Consider the following 23,914-nt stretch of genomic DNA (forward strand, 5'->3'; position numbering starts at 1 on the left):
TACTTAATCTCGTTGTTAAAACAAATTGAAACTCCATCGTATGCCACCTCTCTATAAAGATACTCTCTTCCTCCCATTCTTTCTGTTAGCACAGCAGCCAAAGGATACCTTATACCAACACATAATATCCCCAAGAAAATAGTGTGGAATAAACATCCTTATAAAGTTGTACATTCACAAGCTATAGGTACGTGTGGTGTATACCCTTTTGCTCACAGACACTCAAGGACCTCAGGCACACTATATACAAAAGTAAAAAGAAACTATATACACCAATGTAAACATATACAAAAAAAGTACAAAAAATGAAGCGAAAATTCTAAAGAATATCCTGAAAAGCTTTTAACAATATTGCTTGCGAAATTCAATCCATTATCCTTTTCGTATATACATTCAGAACCATGATGCGTTGTTGTATACATATGTATATGCGATGCGCTGCTCTATGGACGACAAGTTTCACGTCAGTTTTCTTCTTCATGGCATATCTTCTCCACTATGAAATCTTATTCCCACCCCCCTCCTCAACTTCCCTCCTCCCCTTACCGATCATCTTATACCTCATGCATGAACATCTTCGACATCCTGGAAGAGTTTCGTCTTTAGTTCGAAAGTTTTTTTTTATTATATTCTTCCCTTTTTAAAGAATTTCATTTTTGCTGTCTTGAATTTTTATATTTTTATTATAATGTCCTTTACCTCCTTTTGCTACTATCAACTTTTAAAACACGACAACAACTACAAAACGTGAGTGTTTTTTCATTGCTTACTTAACAACGCATATCCTTTTGCGAGAAGCGAGAAATCTCATCTTTAGAAAGAGGCGTGATTCAAGTTAATTTCATTATTTCGTGCCAATCTTAGAACAAGTATACTCCACCTATGCCCCTGAAACCTCATCTCTAAGAAGATAGGTACCTCTATATGCTATGTAAATCGATCTTTTTGGTATCTTAACATCAATCTTCCATCAACTTTCAGCCCCACTCTTTCCCCATTATAGAGACTTTAATAGAAGTCCTTATATGGAAATTGAAAAACATGCTATGCCTGCTAAGATTTATTCAAGTCTTAAAAATGTACGCATATATTCCAACCAACATCACATGGTTAAGCTTTTAAATATAAATCATTTCTCGTCACACATCCCATCTAAGGGAATATAGAGACAAAATGTCACGTATACGTCATAGAGTACGCAGGTTATACGAAGGTTTACCGGCGGCGGCGGTGGTGGAGCGGCTTGATATAAAAGCTATTTTTGGTTTTAACTTCATCGTCAATTAAATTATTTTAAATTCAACTAAACTCAAATAGAATTAGCTGGAAGGATAAAATTTGGTTGAAAGTATCAAAGATCTTTGCATTATTTAAGCTGGTAGCTGGAAGCTGGATGAGCTGTATAGAAACGTATCCACATAAGTTTGAAGGTATCTAAACTATACGTATTTTGGGCCTCTTTATATTTTTGTAAGGACGACGACGACGATGGTATTTTTATTCTTCTTCTTGTTGCATGTGCAACATAGTTTTAATTAGAATGTCACTCAACTGAAATGGAAGTTCTTTGTGTATATTCTGAAGGCATCAAGCGCACTTTCATATTTAAACTCACTTTTAATTTATAACCACTTCAGATTCAGTCTAAAAAGAACATATATGTATGTGCTGTGCTGTGCTGTGCACGCTGTGAGTGAATAATGAAAATGTGAAAATCTCAGCTGATGTCGTTTTGTTGTAGGTATATCTTTTGCTTTTGATGTACCTACATTTATAAGTTTCAGAAGAAGAATCTCAACATCTAAAATAAATGTAAGGTACATCTGGATGATCTCACAAATTTTCTTTGGAGACATTTTTGTTTGGTGACAACATGATTCATCATTTATGATAGACAAACAAAAAAACTAAAATTTCAAAACTAGACGATTCGATGCTACGACGACGGAGACAGTGGCAACGACGGCGATGACGACGAATGTCTGTAAGAAGAAAATGTCCGTACATGTGACGGTGATGTGCCACAGGAAACTGAAGAAGCATTTGTCTTACAAACAGAAAAGGATTCCAATCCTTATACAAGGATAAACATAGATAAAGCCTAACCAAGCAGATGATAACCCATTACCGTTTTTGTGGGAAATTTAAAGTAAATCATGGAAACCAACGGAATGAAATTTTGGGTTAAAGATTTTTGAAACAAAATCTTAAAAGGTTTTTCGTTTCGAATGAGTCTTATCCTTGAAATTTTCGAACTTGTCATAACACGATTATGGAAAATGTTATCTGCCATTTAAGGAATGTCAAAAAGGATGTAATCGAAAATGGAAAATTATGAGAACGGTTTTATGTAGTTATGTCATTAGATTATTTCAATGAAACCAATCATTAGATTTTTTATGAAAGGTCGGTCATAGCAATCATGTAAATTTTTATCGTTGGAAACATCTTTTGCTGATCGAAATCCAGCACAAAAATGACTCAATTTTGTTACTGAAAATTTGCAAAATTGAAACACAAATCAGAACGTTTGGTTTCATTTTTGTCGAATTAGTTTTGTATGAAAATAAATGTGGAAAATAAAATTAAAACAACTACACACTAACCCCTCTTCGAAATCAAGCTTATTTTATGATATGCACAATATTATTGCTAATTTTTAGAAAAAATTAAATGACAATTTTCTTACAAAATACGTAAAGCTAAAAAAAGCAAAATTACACTGATAAGAAATTGTTGTTAACATAATCTTCCAACTGTCGAAATTTGAGAAGACCGCATTGTTTTAAGGATATATAAAAAGGTCTCTACTTCATTATTTCGCTTGTACCACTGAAAATATCGCTGCTGCAAGGGAAATGAAAATTGTTTCTATTCCTTGTCGTTCTCAAGAATAAGGTCTGTTTTAGATTTGCATTTAGATCTAAACCTTAATCCATATAAAGTCCAGCCCACACAACAACTAAAACCAGGTGACTATTCACAGCGTCGTAGATACGTCGAATGGGTGCTTAAACAACAAGCGGAGGACGGCGATTTTTCGGAAAAAATTTTCTTTAGCGACAAAGCACATTTTCCAATCTGTTGGTATTGTTAATAAACAAAATGTTCGTATTTAAGGTTCTGATAATCCTCAAGTAATTGAAGAGTGGCCATTACATCCACAAGACGTCTTTGTTTGCTGCGCTCTTTGGTCTGGAGGTGTGATTGGACTTTACTTCTTCGCAAACGATGATGGAACAACTGCTACCGTCAATTCGGTATCAATTTGGAGCTACTAAGGAATAGAATGAAGAAATGAGCCTTACTCAAGTTTAATTTAGAAGTACAACAGATATTTGATGGATTGATGTAGGTTATTATTAAGAAAAAAAAAAATGTTGCTCATAATCCTTTTTTAATGTCTGATATCTATCTTAAGAACAAAGAAATAACATCAACGAAAAAACATCTACTAAGGGATCATTAAAAAGGACAAAAATTATAATTCAACAAGTCAAATAAGTTAAACAAGTTTGTAAAAAAGTTGTACAAGCTAAGAAGAAATTGAAATTTACAAAAAAAAGCCGCAAAAAATAGAAAGAAACCTAAAAGACGTCTAAAAACATCTAAACTTAAAATCCTCCAATTTCTGAGTGTAACTTGTATCCAAAAAATTTACGCTTTTAAATATTGAAAAACAACTGATGAATTTGTCTTTCTGTTCCATTTCAATTTTTTGATGGTTTATAATTTTTTACGAATGATTTTCGAAATTTCAGTAACTTCTGCAAAATAATTAATTTTATTTAACAGTGAGCGCCTTAGAAAAATAGGGAAAAATTTAAGAAGAGATACCAATGCGGATTGGTCTTAAAAATTGAAGGAGAAAATAAAGTTGTGTCAAACATTCCACATTCTTGATGTACAGTTGAAAATAAAATCTCTCTACTAGGCCGTACGTTTGAATTTAAGTTCAAGATTATTCTAATGATAGAAGTTCAAGCATAACGGTAAAATTGTTTGATGGTTAAAATGCCAAAATTCGATGAACCATTTTTTATAAAAATATCGATAAAACAGAGATAAGCATGACACATTAAAGTTCAGGATATAGTTCCGTCATTTTTATCATTTTTAGAACTATTTTCAGATTCTGTAAAAACTACTAAATCTTGCAACAATTAAAAGTGCTTAAAGATTTATGGAGATATTATTAGCTTATTTTAACTTTTCTGCATTTTATGCGTGTTCAAGGTGTTTTGTTAAGGGATAAGATGCCATTGCCTCGATAGGCCAAAAAGGCAATTCGGATACATCTTTTGATTCCCTTGCAGAAGATTAAAAAATGCGTGAAGATATCCTACGGGCTAAAAAAAGCAAACACACACCAACACAACCACACAGCATTTCATCGTTATGCATATTTAAACACAACTCGGGCAAATAGTGCTTTATTGTAAGAGACGTTTTCTTGCCGGTTAATTTCTCGTCGTCATATCAATCGCCATCAAGATCATGCGATTTGACACCGCTGGCTGGACTTTTTCTTGTGGGCATATGTTAAAGACCGTTTTTTTTGCAGATAAACTTTTAACTATTGAGCACTTGAAAACCAACCTTCGTCAAGTTATGGCTGAGATACCGATATGTATCAAAAGTGGTTAAAAATTACTTCAAAAGAATCCATGCTTGCAACAATTCGCGTGGTGGTCATTTAAATGATGACACATAATGTCAACTTCCTAACTTTACAATAAAAAAGAAATATCTGTTACTTTTAAGAATACAAAATGGATATCCTTAAAAATGCAGCCGTAATACTCGCACTTCTAGGAATGCTCATCAGTTTACCCTTGAGCTCAATTTCGGGCGTACTGTCAAGTACAGAGATTCTTTCTTAAATCGCACATCGAGAATGTGGAATGCTTTGGCCAACTCTGTTTCCCCCCCCCCCCCCATTTTGAAGTTCAGAACTTTAAGACCAATGTGCACCGGTATCTGCTTTTAAATCCTTCCCTATTTTTCTAACGCTCGCACTGCGTTTAAATATAAACATAGAAAGAGTTGCATCCAGGACCGTTTTTTTTAAATTTTGTGATGCAGTTGTTTCGTGCTTATAAATACAGGTTTAAAATAAGCATCATGTTGAAAAGTGAAGACATATTTTTGCAATACAAAATTTTGCAAATTAAATAATTTTTTCAAAAATCCAAAAATGATATTACACATTTTTAATGTTCAAATATTATTGAGAATTCCTTCAGGAAAAAAACTATTGGAATAACTTCATTTGTTTCTCAGAAAACTTAGAGACAAAATAAAGGTTCTTTGAGGAATACACTTATTTAGAAGCATAAAAAGATATTTTTCATACATTTCATAAAAATCTAAGAAAAAAAACTACCAATATTGAATTTTTGTTAGAAATGAACAACTACTACTATAGAAAATTAGTTTGTAAATAAAATATCACAAATAATTTTTTGTACATCTTGCGTTAAAACAATGATATGTACTTATTTTAATTTAGTATTGTTTTTCAAAATAAGTATAAGTACAAAAAATATCAGAAGACAAATTTTGAGCACGCTCGATTGTTTAAGAGAAAGCATTTGAATGCATATTCAGACTTACGTATATTAAAAAGATCAACTACTTAAAATTGATGATATAAAATGTGATTTACTAGCTAGAGGTTTAAGGTCGTTTTAATAGCTAGGCTTAGATTTCCAGTTATGGTAAGATCCCATAGATGTCAAACATTTTTGATCAAACAATGTTTAGGCGCCACCGTATACACTTTTATTTAAAGTGAATCATTTTGTTATCTAAATTTTACAATTCTCTTCAATAACTCCCCTTTCTTCAATGTTTAAAATCCATCATCACTCTTACTTTAACTCACAAAACGATTTCCTTCTTCATTGATGTTCTATCACACACTTACCATCTGCTAACCATAATCTTATAGCATTGTCATTGCCTTTATGATATCTCTGGTTCTTTATTTTTATTATGAATTGCTTTCTTGAGAAGAACAAGTAGTGTGTACTTCAACTCAGAATCCAAGCATTTATCAATTTAATGCTTCTGTTTTATTTCATTTCAAGTCCCTTAACTCTTCTCTCATTCTTCTTATGAAACTCACACAAATTGCCTTTTTCTAAGCGAAGATGAATATTTCATCTTCAATCCGTTTTCTATGTTTTTTTTTTCCTTTTTTTTAATACTCAATTGTTCCTGGGTGCCAAACAAAAGGACACCATCCTTAAGAAATAAAAGAGGAAGAAAAAGCAAACCTAGGTTTATGTAGTGAAGGAGAATCTTAGAAGAAGTTGGCAAAGAAAACTTTTTACTTAAGGGCGCCCGCACATAAAGCACAACCAAAAATAAAGGAAGGAAGAATATTTTCTTGTACCTATATGTTGAATCATAAAAGACTCTGTTAATTCTCAAGGAAACGTTGTGGTTCTTTTTGTTGTTGTTGTTTTTGTCCTTTATCCTTTATATTCATCATTATTGCGAGGTCTATGGGATTTTAAGTAACCGCTAAAGGAAAAAGTTCAATTTGCTGGGAAGAAGAAAAGTTTAAACCATCCCGCCTTTTACGTTTAGTTGATGTTGGTGATGTCTGTCAGAATCTCTTCTATGCCAATTTAAAATGCAAAACAATCCCAAGACAATGCCTAATTTGCATTCCTATTCGTATACTAAATGTATACACAGACAAAAAAAGGCACACAATTTCGCGCACTGCACAAAACACCACTCCAAGGCGTTTTGAAGGATCATAGTGAAAAGCAACAAACTGCTAACTAATGCAAAATAATATAAAACAGGGCCGCATTTGGGATGGAGGATTTTTACAAGCCCAACGTTGGATTCTTTTCTTTTTGATTTCGTTAATAGAAATTTGTTATTTGGTAATTAATGGCAAATTTATTGCCCAAGGATGCCATACAAATAGTTTTTAAATAGTTGTTTATTTTCTTGAATGAAATTAATGGAGGTAAAATCATTAACGTTACTCTAAATTATAATCATAAACAATGTAATCCTTGTTCCAACTGGAGTCATTCCCCAAGGCCCACATAAATATAAATACAGCCCTGATAATACTATCTAGGGAATTTATATAGGGACTTTTGAATTTGAATAATGCTTTGTATTCTCAGTTGAAATTCATTGCTTGTTCCTTCCATATAAAAGCATTCTGCGTATGTGGTGCTACTGTAACTGTGACTATGTTGAGTTTAGTGCCTCCAAGGACCACAGCTAAATAGAAATTCATCAACCAACAACAAAAGTGAACAGAAAAAAGGATTGCCTCAGGATCTATAAACTATAAGCAAAATGTTCTTGAAATAAAACGTCCTTTAAATTCCTTTCTCATGTACACATTGCATACATAAGCGAGAAGCGTGTATGTATATATAGATGTGGTATCTTAAATTATATGTGAATAAAAATAGATCACATAGAAAAGGACTATATTATTGTTTTCTCTAAAGGATTCGTTTTGTGAATAACAAAATCATCAACTTCATCTTCGTCTCTGTGTGGGAAGGTAGAAGTCTTACCTTTAAATAAACCTTAAACGAGAACAGTCTTTAAAGAAAAGAAAGATATTTTCAATTTCTCATAATGCAAGAAGTTGATGAATTATAAATAAGGTTCCTAGGAATACAAAATTAAGTAATTATAAGTTGACTTACAAAGATTTCTAAGGATTCTGTACCTTCTTTTGAAAAGAACTAGGTTTGCCAAAAATATCCTGGAAGTGATTACTTTTTACGCTAAGATCTTAACTGGAATTAATATTTAATAGTTCAACCAAATTTAAGTCCAAAAATTGAATACAGACTCTCGTGGTATTAACATCAGTTATTAAAGTTAAAGTTGAAGTTTAAGCGTTGAAAAAAAGTTTATTTGTGTATGCCTTTATATAAATCCTCCCCGAAAGGCTTAAATTCCTTTTGACAGCTAAAGAGGAGAAGACACTTCTTTCAATGCCACATCAGACACTGATTACTTTTTTTCGAAAATCCCTCAATAGGCTTAATAAAATGTTCTGTATAGCCTCCTAGGTACATAACACCTTCTATAAAAATGCTTTACCAACAAAACATATTTAATCGTCTTTGTTGAAAAAGTAAACAAACTTATTCATAGTCGACTTAGCAATATTTTTCACCCTTGTTTTGTGAGGGGTTTTATTTTTTCTGTCTTCGATTTTTTCGAACGTCGGAGAAACAAACTTGAAGACTTGAAGACGTAGACAAAGTGGTTTGGCAAATAACATGAAACACAAATTATGAAGCATTTCTTCATAATGATTGTAATTACCCAAGCGAAATATAGAGATTTGTTCAAATGAGGCATTTCAATGGCTATCCAAGGAAGCGGAAGGCATCACACGAAGGGAAAAAAGAAAAGCTCGTCTTTCATCATTACTTTTAGTCAAAGGAGAGGTGCTTTCTTTTTATTTGTATCCTTTATTTCTTATGTGTATCTTTAAGATATAGACAGAAAGACTGATCTGAAGGGTAAATAGATAGATAGGAGAGTGACCCTTATAGTATGGGAAGTACAGTATTGTGAAACCGATAACAATTAGTGTTCATCAAAATTTGAAATATTGAAATTATCAAAGGATCTGTTGTATCCTTATCTTTAAATTAAAAAAAAAAGAGAGAGGATCTTATTTGAATCAAAAATGTTTAGTCTATTCAAATTGATATAATAATGGAACTTGGTCAAGAACTACCAAAATACGTGGCTCCAAAAGTAGAAAAACCTTATAACCTTACATCTTTGACTATACAAGTGCGTCCTATATAACACTCTGCCATTCACTCTTGATCCACCTAAACGACACGACAACGACAACGAAAACGACGATTCTTAAACGATTTATTTACTGCCTTAAGTAATAGGCCCCAGCACGAACGCCATAGCCAAAGCCTAGCCTTGCCATAAGCAAAATTGCTCTTACGTGAGTAGAATTCCATCATCCCCCCGAATGGGACTTGTTCCCAATTAAGGTACAAATCGATGCCTCAGTGAGAGAGAGAGGAAACTTATTTGAAACATTCAGCACAAAAAAAATAAAATATAGACCTAAACGTTCCATCCGTCGTTAGGTTTGTAGCTTGATGGCGATTTATTGCTTACAATAGAAGAAACCAAATATATGAACCTTTGGAGGATGCGTAACTCCCACCCCGACCAACGACGATGAGGCCGGCTGCCGGCTGGACTATGGAACTAAGAACACAACGTCCTGAGTGGGGTACTAATTTTTCTAAATAGTTGTTCGCAGGACTTTTGTTTTTATTTCCATCCGCATTCCGCATGTGTGTGGTCTGCGAGTGGTAAAACACACGACCGCTCCTATAAGCGACGACACGAAACCAACGGCGGCGGCGGCGGCGATACAGATAATTCACTTGTTTCGATATAAAGAAGATCTATTCGAGAACTACCAAGGGGCTGTTTTCGTGTTGTGTTTTCTTTTTAAATTAGAATCGAAAAACAAAAAGAGGGGTTGGTGGTGGTAGAGGAGGAAGTGGGTAATTCTGTAAGGGATTTTCTGTGATTAAGTGAAGAATGAGTAGTCGTCCGTGAATGCTTAAATAGTGGGTGAAGAAATTGGCTAGCATCAGGCGCGATATAGGGGAAAATTATAGGTTGTTGAGATTTATCAATAAAGTTATAAAGTATCTCAATTGATCCTTTTATAATGAGTAAACATGGAGGTAAGGAAATTGACAGGTGGTAAGAGGGGAATATGAAAAATAATTAAACAAATTAATCTATGTGGCGTAATTAACTAACTTTATAATTGTAAGGCCTTACAGAGCTTTAATTTTGAGATTTTAAAAATGTATCTAATTATGTTCATATGAAATTCACGGAATATTTTGTGTTAAAATTTTAACGTTTTTCATTATTTTTAAAAACTAAAACCATTCAACAGAACCCAGAACTATCAACTTGTTTCTAGAGGTATTTTGTACTTATATAAAATCAATAAGACATACATTGAAAAAGAAATTATAGTGCATTGATGGTTAAACTTATGGCGCTGGTGATTTTCTCCCATTCTAACCCCTACCAGTATAAGTTCCTTAATGACTTCCCAGGTGTCGCTCTGAATGTTTCTCTTTATGATGAAACATAAAAAAATAATACAAATAGTCTTATAAAAACTAATTAAAGAAATATGAGGTATTTCTTATGCACTAATATTAAAAACATACAAATTTTATTAATATTAAATGAAAATGAGAAATTTGTCTTCAAGTACAAAAATAAATTGAAGTGGCTGAAAACTTCCCCAAGATGCCCTTTAAAATGTTTGTACCTCCGATATACACAGCTAGTCAAAAAAATAGGTGTGATAATTAATTTTTGTATTATGTAATTAATTTTTTATTACTTTTGTTCTGTTAAATATAAATTTTTTGTAAATATTTTTAAAGCTCTTATATTAATTAAATAAAAATCATTTAAAGGCTTTCAAATACATAAGAACTATAGATAACATAGCCTCAAAACTGCAGATGGAGGTTTGGGCAAAAAAGTGCGTCTTCCTTAAGCATTAATATTATCGTTTTTAATAATACTTTCTTTATCTTATCACAATTTTAGTTTGACTTACTCTAATAACCTGAGTGTCCTTGATTATTATATAAAACTTTTGGAGTCGTGGCGGTATTGACTCTATGAACCTTGCATGCAACCAGCATGTTTTCTGGCCTATGGGTATAACATTCTCTTTGAACCGTTTCCCACAATTGGTTTCCATTAGTGAAATCTTGACCCCCTAATTTACGCTTAAGCTCATTCCACAAGTTCTCAATAGGATTGCGATCAGGGGATTGACTTAGCCATGGGACATCGGATACTTGTTTCCCTCGAAACCAATCTTTCACAAGACCTGCGGTACGTTTCGGATCATTGTCTTGCTGAAATTGTCATTGCAGGGGCATGTTTTCTTCAAAAAAGAGCTACATGACATCTTCCAAAATGTCCTTATATACCTATTTTGTTAAGATGTTATTAGTACGAAATATAGGGCCTACACAGTACCAGGAAAAACAGCCCCACATCATTATATTCCCACCTGCGTGTTTAATAGTTTTCTCGCGTACTTTTCTGTGCTTGAGAGCAATTTTTATAAAATTTTGAGATCTGCCTAGTGCCTATGCAATAAATTTGTAGGCCTTGCCCTTATCTCTTAGTCAAAGAACTTATTTCCATTCTTCTGCCGAGCAGTTGACTTTTTGACCCATATTCAAACACTAATGAATAAAACACTATTGTTTGAAGCTAATTGAATGATTAAAAACAACCCATCTCAAGAGTTTACACCATAAAATAAAAAAGAGGCTGGGATGCGACCCACACTGATAACTTCCCATCCCGTCTGTCGATTTTTCTTGCTTAAAAGTTTGTCTATATGTACTCGTATCAATTTTTATCAAATTTGCGTACTATTTTTGATTTTATTTTTTATGAAAAAACGGACTGCTGGATTTTTATATAAAAATTACTGAATATCGAAAACAATATTTTCTCTGATATAAAATAAGTTTGAAGGCAATATTTTTAATTTTTGAAGAGTCGAAAATCAATTTTTACCAACTTTTATACATTTTTTTTTTTTAGGTTTTTATTTTTTGTAAAAAAAACTGTCGAATCGATTTTTCTCCACATTTTTCAGAATGTTGAGACAAATATTTCTTATAAGATAAAATAAATTTGAAGCCCATATTTCAAGTTTTTCAAAAGATATTTGAATCGATATTCAATTTTTACCAACATTGAGTAATGTTTTTTTTTTTTTAATTTTATTGTTTTATAAAAAAAACTGTCAATTCGATTTTTTCAAAATTTTATCAGATGTCAAAAACATTATTCTTCGTTGCACAAAATTGTTTTGGAGATGAAATCATATTTTAGTCGTAAGATTTTGGAGGTGACAACATTTTTTTTTCAGTTTTTTTGAATTATAAAAAAAAACAGTTAAATGGATTTTTTTCAACAAATATACTTCTTTGATATCACGTTACAATATATTTTATAAAATTTAATTCAAGTCTCTAGCGTTTTTGGTTCGTAAGATATTTATGGTTAACCAAAATGTTCCCCTTTTTTAAAACTCAATTTTCTTAAAAGCCCTTTCTGCATCTTTCTGCTTTTTTATCTGTATAACAAAATTTATTTGAAATCGATATCTCTTCTGGTTATTGAGCTATGGACGACGAAAAAAACGTCGCGAACATACGGACGTACGGACATACAATCGTACGTACACACGTTGCACAGACATCTTTCTAACAATCTTTTATTTCGGATCTAGTGACTTTGAAACTTCGAGAAATGTCAAAATTTTCAATTTGACAGATCGGACCCATTACAATAACTTCCTATGGGAAGTTAAAAATCAAAAATTGAAAATATTGCCCTTAAAATAATTTTATCTTATACAAAAAATATTTTTAACATTTAATGATATTTTAAGAGAAATCCAACTGTTTGGGTTTTTATGAAAAATTAGAATCTACGAATGTTGTATTTGAATGTCTCGAGAATGGATGAAAGTATTGACTTTAAAATTATTTAATTTTATGCAGAAGTTTTGTTATTCGCGTATGATAAATGTTCTTAGACAATTAAAATCTGTTTGTTTTCCATTCCTGACAACAGTACACAGGAATGTTTGAGAGTTGTAAATCACTAGGCCCTGGTTCCCAACGGACTGTTGCGCCACCCAATTTGTTTTATTTTTTTTTCTAAGAAAACAACTGTCAAAAAATTCTACTATATTCATTACTTCAAGTTGATTTCTTCGAGAAAATTGAATTGACAGCTTTCTTTACAAAACACGAAAATCTATTATTATGAGACAAAGAAAAATATTGACCCTTTCCTATGTCATACAAAATATTGTTATCAATATTTTGTTAAAGTCTTAGAAAAATCAGAAAACGGTATGGATGTGATGTTATCAGTGTGGGTCGGTTTAAAACAAAATTTAGAGTCTATTGAACATTGGGTTCTTGTGATATGGCCTTCCAATAAATGTTTACATCTGACGTTTATCGTCTGGAAATGTCAACATGGCATTTTCCACCTGACCAATAGCTACAACTAAGCTGTAAACATATTTTGTCAGAAATATCACAATATTTCGAACTATGTATGTTTATGAAATCTAATTTCATGTTAAAATGTTATTTAAATTTATGTACGTGATTCAAATGAACTTTTATTTAAACATATGGAATACTTTAATGTGTCATACTTTTATTTAATTTTTCTCTGTAAAGTAAATCTGGAATACTTACAAAAATAATTGTATTTTTTTTTTAATATTTATATAATTAATTAGTTTCTTAGTTTACAACGCACTAAATGACACAGAAACATTGTATTTTGCGAATAAACGTATTTACAATCAATCAAAGCTTATATCAATCACTTCAATCTATAGTCACATAGGAATGCAAGTTAAATAAGTTGATCAAGATTCATCTGCGCACATTTGATTGATTGATATAAACGTTGCTTCAATGTATTGATTGATTATATTTACAAATAATACCATTTAAGGGATTTATATTTTAAGAAATTTATAGAAAACTTCAATGAAAAAAACAACACATATTTGGTGAAACATTTCGAATCTTGACTAAAAATATCAATGTATCACTTTCAAAAGCTCTTTCCAAAATTAGTTCGATTTCATTTCTCAAAAAAGTCAGCTACGCAAATAAATTCTTAAATTCTTAAGTATACAATTATTTAAAAACACAAATTTTACTGATGAAACTTCAGCTTCAATTTCAGTAAAATCGTTAAATGGCATATAATTATATTTCAAAAATTTTGTCTGACTGAATGATGTCATTTTTATCGTCTGTTCTAAATTTATGACAACCTTGACAATCTACCATATTATCTGTCACAATATACGAATTGCCTAAGGCACACAGATTGGTTTTCAATCTACCGTTCGCCGATAAGAAAAAGGAAATAAGATAATTTCCCCTTAGGAAATGACTTAGGCACCCACTCATCATATAAAGTCTTCATAATCTCCCTCTCTATACGGGTAAGACTTTACTGTCTCTGGTGTCTGTTCATTATCATTTTCGAATGACGCATTCAATTTCCAACCCACCACCACCGTCGCCGCACTACCGCCTTCATAAATATTGTAGCTCACAGTACTTTAAACTCATACCCATTACTCGAACATCCAATTAGACAAAAAACACAAATTTTGCCCTGAACTAGATTTGAAGAGGGTGTGAGTTTGAATAATTTGCACCCCACGCAAATAATAATTTACTTTACGAAAGACAATAACAAACAGCTTCTTACATAGGTAAAATAATTCAAGACACTACCGACTACCGCAAATACCTTACCATACAGACCATGAAGTCGTAGCTTTTTGAAGATTCATAAATTCTGAATTTGAACTACTTTAAACTGTTTTATATCTGTTGGATATAGAAATGTCTGCCGCATTTACCTGTTTATATCTTTTATCTTTGCAAAAATATCTTTTCCAAGTGTAATAATTCAAAGAAATAAAAATTTCCAAATAAAACACGAAGAGAAAATCAAAATTAAACACCAGCCATACTGGAATCTTAATTACATTCACATTTTATAAGTAGTATAATATTTTGTTTTCTTTTTTCAAAGGTGCTCTTCTGTTTGTTTGAATCATTTATCATAGACTTTTGACTAAAGCGGGGCGGCGGGAAATGGGATTTGGGAGGAGTATAGAAGCAAGCACACCACAACCTGCCTTTATTTGGATGCAATAAACTCGAAAACCGAAAAATAAAAAAAATACTTTCTTGTAATTAACTGCAATTGAATTTTAATTAAAACACGATCAAATTTTGCAAGCAATTGTGTGCGATCCAATGTTGCCACCAGAACGTGATTAATTCAACTTGTAAAATAAATTGGAACTATAGGTTCATCCATACATTTCGATAGAATATATAAAAACAAAAATTAAACAAAATCAATCTTATGGTATCATACTTTCAATCAACTTTCTCAACAATGCTTACTATATTGATCCACAAGGATGCCATTAACGTCGTTTACTTTTAATAATATTAAAACTGTGACTATGTGTCACATTTCATTGACATAACATCAAGGTCTTAAAGACAAATACTTCCATATTAGCCCAACTGTTAAATCTAGAAGATCATAGAAAAATAGCTGACATACTGTCTATTCAAAGCCTTCTTTTAAGATCTCTGAACTAGGTATTAAAATTTTTACAACTCTTCTTTTTGTTTGTTAAGGTTTTGTTATTCATCTTGAATCGTTGAACAGCAGAACTACAATATTACAGGGTTGTTCAATAGACGCTATGTTTCTTGCAGCTCTTTTGACATTTGTCTTCAGTAAGGCTTGGCATTGCATGATGGAAAGATAAACGAGCCAAAAACGAGTCGAAATAATTAAAATTTACTACCAAAATTTGGAGTCAGTGGCCTCAATGTTAAGAGCGCTACATCCAATTCAGGGTCATTATAATTTTTCTGGCAGATCAGTCAGACAATTGAGGGTCTAGTGGAAAAATTTGAATCCACAGGCACAGTACAAAATGTTCCCGTGTCAGTGAGACAAAAAAGTGCCCGTTGTGTCGAGAATATTGCTGATGCATGCCACAGAGGCTTTAGGCAGAAAGCCCTAATGTGTCTCTCATATCTGGGCATATGGGTATCTCTTTGACGGGGTTGTGGCGAATTTTGCGCAAATATCTTTAAAAAATCATCTTCATCGATGAAGCTCATTGTCTGGCTTCGTCAATAAACAAAATATTCGGTATTGGTCAGACAGCAATCCACACGTACTCCACGAGTCTTCATTGCATTCCGAACAAATTATGGTTTGGTTTGGTTTATGGGCCGGTGGCGGCGTCATTGGGCCGTACTTCCAGAGACCAAGACTGGTCTTTTTGTTTTATTTAACAAAAAGTTTTTAGCGCTCTTATTGAGAAACTCAGAAAGCTCAGTTTGGCAACAAAAACAATTACCGTATATGGAGCAAAGACAATCTTCACATATTAAAGAATCAGAATATAGAGAATATCAGAATGTCCTGAGGTGGCAAAGATGCGACGTTGCAGATGTAGTCGAGTCGTCGTTACAACGATTAAAATTGACTGTTTGTTGTGGTTTACATGCGGGCGGTGTCATGGGTTCTTATTTGTTTCAAAATGACAAATAAGCTAACGTTACGGTTTTGTTTTCAAAAATCGATGAGCTGAACCTCGAAGACATTAAAGTCAAATAAAATGGTGCAACTTATCACACTGCACGTTTGACCATCAATTTGAGGTCAACTTTATTTTCAGCAATGCTTCTGTTTATTGTCCTTCTAGGTCTTGCGACTAAAACCCTTTCGATTACTTTTTATGGTAATATGCTTAGTTCTTGGTTTATGTCGGTAAACTAGCAACTCGTGAAGCATTAGAAGCTAATATTCAAGCCACCTTTGGCACCATATGAGCAGAATTATTGTAAGAACTAGTGGAAACTTAAGACTGATCGGACGGGCTTTGTAACTTTTTGCCGAGGCTAACATCCAGCGTCTCAACCAAATCTCAAACGGCCCTCGATTGTTGATCGTCTCTTATGGAGATGGCGCAGCAATTTAACATTCACGTGTGTTGGGTGGCGGGCCACAGAGACATCACGGGAAATTGTAGAGCCGATGAACTCGCTAAAAATGGAACCATCATGCCTATTTCACATGTAAGCTTATGCTAAAAGAAACAGCTTTTGTGATAGCAAACTCTAGGTGGCACTGCTTACCAACATGCGCAGGCACAAAACTCATATGGCCTTGACTGGACCTTAAGCGCTCTAAAGACTTGTTATCTCAAATCAGACTTCTCATTAACTCCCTAAAAGGTGTCCTTACGGGACACTGTCTTATAGGCAGACACGCAATACGACTTGGTGCAGCCTCAAATGACTTTCGCAGGAGCTGTATGGACGAATAAGAAGAGGAAACAATCTCTCACCTTCTCTGCACTTGCTCTGCTCTTTCACTAAGACGCAAACTTCATCTAAGAGAATACTCTTTTGAAAATCCCGGTGAACTAGCTAAAAAGGATATCAAATATCTTCTACGCTTTATAAAAAGCTCAAAATGGTTCGACTAGTAAGAAGTAATTCTCTAGATTTATGTGGTAACACAATGGGCCTTTTGTTTTGGCCTAAGTGTGTGGATTCTAAATCCGCGGTCACGTTAACCTAACCTTACATCCAGCAAATCGTATATAAAATATGAAAAATTAAACTAAAATAATAAAAATTTATTTGTAACAACATTTCTGCGAGGTATTAGCATTTGAAATTTTTAAGTTCTTAAAAACCACTCCATTACGCATCATGTTTTCAATTTAATTTTCAACTTAACAGTCTTGTAAAAATCTACTGAGAAGTTAAGACTTTATTTTAAGTTAGATTTTAGTTACAGCATCGAATCTATGACAACTTCTATTGATAAACGAAAAGTAGGTTTTTGGTTTTGAACATTCTGGATATCATTTTATATTTCGAGCTTAAAGTTCTTCAATTTCCGTCGGATTGCTTAAATAAATTTTTAAATGTCTAGAGAGCGAATCACCATTTTCTTAAACAACGCATCCTGAATACTTCATCTCCAAAAACTTGATCAAAACGACTGCATTTTGGAAATTGTTTCGTAGTCTGCTAAGACAAAAAATTTCATACCTTTTTTCACAGTCTCTCCAACTTTCAAGAAATATGGCTACAATTTCGGCGTTTTCTTTTGTTGTGTATTGATTTAAAGCTAAAATGTCACTGAATGACGTTTTACAATTGTGTTTATCTGTCAAAACTACTTGAAAAAAGGAATTATTTAATGTTGAGAAAGGGCGCATCCAGATGGCGCACACTTTGATTCCGTTAAATTTAACAGTTTAAGTTAGATAAATTACAACGAATGACTTGCTGATGATGATTGTCGGAATTGGCTTCAAAGTTAAAAAATCTCATACAAAAATCTTTTAATTTTAGAGAAGACATTGCTCCTTTTGAGAAGATCTGTTATTGATGTTTTAAAAATATTAATTTTTCTGTTGTTTTCTTTTTAGAAATGATTGCATTTTTAAGTAAGAGAACCAGTGTTAGATCTACAAAGCACTTAGTTGTCAGTTTCTTTCACTATGCACTAATTTCAATTTTTCTTTAACAACTCTCTAAATTTATTTTGAATTCTATTAACAAAAATTATATGAAATTTCAAGCTTAAAGTTAAATTTCAAGACAAACTCACTTTTATTTAAACATTTCTCAAAACAAAAATATATCCAATTTGGCAACTATGAAACCTCCGAGTAACAAGAGCTATTTTCAAATGCAGTTAATTACATTGCACTATTAAGCAACCAGCTCTTTTATTTTTGCACAGATGTTTCGAATTTTAATTTACAACAAATAAACTTAATTAATAGAAAATTATTCTTCTCACTTATTTAATTCACATAAATAAAAGTGTAAAAGAAAAAACATTTTTTCACAAACACAATACCCATAACGACGAGATACACGTCTGAGATACTAATTTCTCAAATCACAAGCACAACAGATTTGAACTTCACCTTGAGGTAAATGACAGAGACGTCGACGCGACGGGAACGCGAGCGTGAGCTTGAGCATTATTTTAGTGGAGCGATCGGTCCATGAAAAGAAACCTAAATAAAAGATAAATTACTTCAGCTTCATCATGAGCTCCCCTTTTCGAGATTCGAGGGAAAAACAATAATATTATAGTCAAGTCAGTCAGGCCCGAAATTCAACATTGCGAGTTCTTGAATTTGTGTTTATTCTCGAGAGGAACTAGAACACCACATCGAAATATTGTACGAAATGTAAACAAATTGTGATTTCGCGAGAACCAATCAGGAAAAAATGACGCACAAAGCGATATTGAGGCGTTTTTGTGCGGGTTTATTTTTGGCAGCACTCAGATTCAGAAGATGGAAATGTATCTTTTTACATTTCTCTGGGGGATGATGGGGCAATGGGGTCTGCTTGAAGGACTGAAGATTGTTAAGGGGGGACGGGAAGCTTTTGTGCGATTTCAATTTGCTTGTTTCAATTGAAATTGGATGGTTTTCAATCGATTGCCACATATATATTATTTATCCAACCCCCTCCCTAAAATCAATTATTCATGGACTGATTTTTCTCTGAAGGTATATCGGTCATCAATTTCAAATCAGCGAATCGGCTAAAATGAGAAAAACGTTTTTCATTGTGGCTTTTAAGATAAGAGTTTTGTGTTTTGTGTTTCGTTTGTTTTTTGGATGAGAAGATTAATGGGATGGTTTTTCAGATTTATGGAGTCAAAAGGTAGGCACATTATACACCCGGGAAAGGAGGGTTACACCTTACACCATAGGCAAGGTACAACCTATTGAGTTATTTAAAATTCTTTGACGTAAGTTGATCGATTGTTTGTTTGTTTAATTTTGTTTTGTTTTATTTGAGGAGACCTTTATTGTTTATAGAATTTCTGTTTGTGGATTTTGCTTGAGAGTAATATTAAAAAATGATTAAAGTGTGCTGTCTGGCTGTCTTGAGTTCCTATTTGGATAGACTTTTATATGGTAAAGAAAGAGGAAGTCGTTAAAGGTGAGATATGGCGTGGGAGGAAGGAGAGGGGATAATGTAAAAATAATTTATTGCCGATGATTTGAAATTTGTTTACATATATTCAGGCAGTTGGGTAGAAAAAGAGACTTATGACGTACTTATAGGTAGGTACATTTGAAAACCAATTAAGGCAAAACATGACATGAGATTGTCAAGCCTTAATTGTTTTTCAATAATTTAACATGATTTATGAAGTGTGAGGAGTTATTATCATTAATTGTTTGATTTTTAAGTGTGATATATTGTAAAGGTTTTTTAACACTACCAAAAACATTTACATGAGCAACTACTTATTTAAATTAATGTTTTTGAAGTTCCTCCTACATTGGATAATTTCAATTTTTCATTTAATTAGACGTGTGATTCATTTAATTCAAGGTGAGTAAAATTTGGAATGCCAATTTAAATATGAGTATTTATATTTTTGTCAGAATCTATATTCTTAATGGAAGCCATAGCAATAGGTTCAATTTGTCCAATCAAAAATGTTACATTTTTTTCTAGGTCAATAGTACTTGGAAGATATAATTTTGTAAAAGTTGAAATTTTTTAATTGGTTTTGACATTAAGAACACATTTTTAAAATAATGTCACCAAGAAAAGCCTAACAAAACTAAATCTTAAAATAAGTTTAAATATATTTCGAATTATATTTATAGAACACTCAACATTTTGGAACTCTCACAAGAAACAAATAAGAAGACGTCAAGTTTTTAAAATAAGTAATATAACAATTTCAAAGTTCAAGAAAATAGTTAAAATTGTTTTTTGTAACTTCCTATATGAATTTATTACATGGGTCTGATTTTTCAAATTAAAAATTTGGAAATTTTTCAACGTTACAAAGGCCCTACAATCCAAATCAAAGATTTTAAAAGAGATGTCTGTGTTGGCGTATGTACGTACGTCTGAAAATCCGTACCTTAATTTTTGTCGTCTAAATATCAACAACCAGTAAATATATTGACTCCAAATTAATTTTGGAAAAGTAAAAGTTGGTAAAAATTGATTTTTGTCAGGAATATCTTGGCAATAATTAAAGAATTCACATCAAAATTATTTTAATCGTATGTCAATTATTTTTTTAACATAAATTAAAATTTTAAGGAAAATCCAACGGTAAATTTTTATAAAAAATAAGAATCGATAAAAATCACTACGAAAATTGTAATTAATGATCGATTTTGTTGTATTTTGAAAGGAATTCCCTTCAAATCAAAGCCAATCTTATTGAGTTAATAGATATGACCCCCATTATATTTTTAATTTTTTATAAATTTACTTCCTAACATTTTGTTGCCAAAAATATACCACTTTTAACTGAGAAAACAAAAACATAATATGAATCGCAAGTTCAGCTCTATCCAAAAAAGACTTAGAACAAATTCTTCAAATTCTGACCAATGGACGAACCACGCGGGGTCATATGAACCATTAAGCTTATACAGTTAAGTTGTATAAGTAAAGATTTAATCTAAGGGTTTGTTCGAAATTTAACGTCATTCACCAAAATGTGGTTTGCTCTCAAAAACAACTAAAATGTTTGTAACTTAAGTAATGCTTAAATTAATTTCATAAAATTTGTTTTTAAGAAAAAGGGCAAATATCTAGGTTTTTAAGAAGAAACCTTGAATAAGAGATCTTCAATTTTATATTAAGGTATCTTTAAATTCCTGAAACTATCTTTCGATTCCATCTTATTTTGTTGATGATTTTGTTTAACTAAATGCAAGCATTGCATTCGTAAAAAAACCGATTGCGTCCGTCTGTCCTTGCTTCTACAGCCTAAACTAAACCATTGTGTGATCGAAATTAAGGTTTTCAGCTTAAGGCGTTTTTTCCATTTTTTTAATATGAAAAATATCAGCAGTTCCCATGCTGGTTTCAAATCGAAAATTCGAAATTTTTCCAAAATGAACCGATAGATTTTAACCCGTCTTCTTTCTACATGAAAAACATATTTTGATATTGCTCCAGCAGGTAACCCTTCATAAAACCGCTTTTTAGTGTTAAGTTTTCTAAAGGATCTATCGACCGATATTAATAATCTTCTCTTTAAGTGCAAGCTCTTGTCGACTATTAAATTTTCAAATTGATGATGATTTGTGATAATCAAAAATGTCACTATTTGTTTTGTTTTGATTTTTAGAGAAATAATAATTTTTTTTACAAAACTTAATATCTCAGAAAGCGGTGAACATTTTTTAATCAAACAAATGTTAAATATAATATTTATAGGAACTAAATAACTCCACACCAAAAATATTTTGAAGACACAATTTAAAAATATAATATACAAATTTTAAAAAACCTCTAATGATTTTCAAAAAAAAAAGAGGCTGGGATGCGACCCACACTGATAACTTCAAATCCCGTCTGTCGATTTGTCTTGCTTAAAAGTTTGTCTATATGTACTCGTATCAATTTTTACCACATTTGCGTACTATTTTTTGTAGATTTTATTTTTTATGGAAAAACGGACTGTTGGATTTTTATATATAAATTACTGAATATCGAAAAAAATATTTTCTGTGAAATAAAATAAGTTTGAAGCCAATATTTTTAATTTTTGAAAAGCTATTTGAGTCCAAAGTAAATTTTTACCAAGTTTTAGTATTGCTTTTTTTAGAGTTTTATTTTTTGTAAAAAAAATGTCAATTTGAATTTTTTTAAAATTTTACCAAATGTTAAAAACAATATTTCATATAAGATAAAATTAGTTTTAAGACAATATTTAAAATCACATATATTTGAGTCGAAAACCGATTTTTAACAAATTGTTGTTAATTTTTTTTTAGGTTTTAATTTTTGTACAAAAATTGTCAATTCGATTTTTCTCAAAATTTTATCAGATGTCAAAAACATCGTTCTTCGTTGCACAAAATTGTTTTTGAGATGAAATCATATTTAAGTCGTAAAATTTTCGAGGTGTCAAAAAATATGTTTCTGTGATATCACGTTACAATATATTATATTGAATTTAGCGTTTTTGGTTCGTAAGATATTTAGGGTTAACCAAAATTTTCACCTTTTTTTCAAACTGCGATGGTAAGTTAATAAATTCCTATGGGAAGTTAATAAAGAAATTTATTTTTTCAAATAGATTTACTTTAGATGACCTAGAACTGGGCATTTCAAGAATATAATTGTTCCAAAAACAGCAAAAGTGACGGTTTTGTTAAACTAATTGTTAATTGAAAAACACAATTCATGTTTCATATCTATTAATATAAAAGCTTTGAATCTAATAAGAACTGAACTGAAATGAGATTCTGAAACGTGTAATTTGTGAGTGCCACACAAACTTGTTTGCTTCCCTTAATTTGTTTTTATTTAATTTTTGGTGAAATTATGTACCTAAATGCACCTTAAATTCAAAAACCAAACATTTTTCTCTCTACAATTTTTAAATTTTATTGACTTCTTTAAGATAAAAATATTTGCGAGCATCAGCTACAATCTACGAGTAAGCAGACTGATAGCGATAATAATAATAGCCCCTGAAAATTAAGTCCGAAAAAACTACGTCAAAAATAACCAGAAATCTTGATATTAAATTCTTTCTCATTTTATTGGTTTTTGAATTTTTTTTAGCGTTTTTCGCATTAATAGAAATGGCAAAAAGAATGATTCAAAGTTTAGAAATGCGCCTATAATTTATTAAATAAATGTTAATGATTGAATAGCTCTGTTAATGCAATTCAAAGTATAAGAGCACGATTACGCAATATTATTATAAATTATTAATTTAATTTCTTAAGACCTGTTGGTTGAAAAATTGATTTTTTCTCGATTTCTTAAACAAAGATTTTTGCATAAGTTTTTGTCCTTTTTGTTTAATTTTCAAAAATAAATAAAAGTAAGTAAACAGTTTTGCCACTATAATATCTTAAATTTTATCCAAGTCAGTATTATTGTTTGGTGTTGTATTTTTATAGGTCTAAAAACTATGAATTTAGACCTTGTCACCTTAGTGACCTTGAAACGTTAAGAAATATCAAAATGTTTAATTCAACAAATCGAATTGAATACAATAACTTCTAATACTAACTTAAAAATCAATATACTAATAAAATAAATTCTTAAAAAGGGAATAAAGTCATCAGTCATCTGATATAGCCTTGATTTGAAAGTATTCTATTCTTTATAAAGTATGCAATAATATACATATATGTAAATTTTATTGTAATTGA

General features: G+C 31.6%; 1 protein-coding gene across 4 annotated transcripts in view; it reads right to left on the reverse strand.

Annotated features, from left to right (window-relative positions):
• Positions 1–23,914, reverse strand: part of LOC129949266 (uncharacterized) — a 126,798-nt gene that overhangs the window by 62,910 nt on the left and 39,974 nt on the right. Inside the window, exon 1 of one of the 4 annotated variants that reach the window (XM_056060617.1) lies at positions 18,340–18,360. The exons of the other annotated variants lie outside the window; for them this stretch is intronic. The gene's annotated coding sequence lies outside the window, so the exon portion shown is untranslated. Of the gene's footprint in view, positions 1–18,339; positions 18,361–23,914 lie in introns of those variants that run through there. 4 annotated transcript variants of the gene reach the window in all.

Source organism: Eupeodes corollae, chromosome 3 (assembly GCF_945859685.1).
Source record: "Eupeodes corollae chromosome 3, idEupCoro1.1, whole genome shotgun sequence".
Classification (NCBI taxonomy): domain Eukaryota; kingdom Metazoa; phylum Arthropoda; class Insecta; order Diptera; family Syrphidae; genus Eupeodes; species Eupeodes corollae.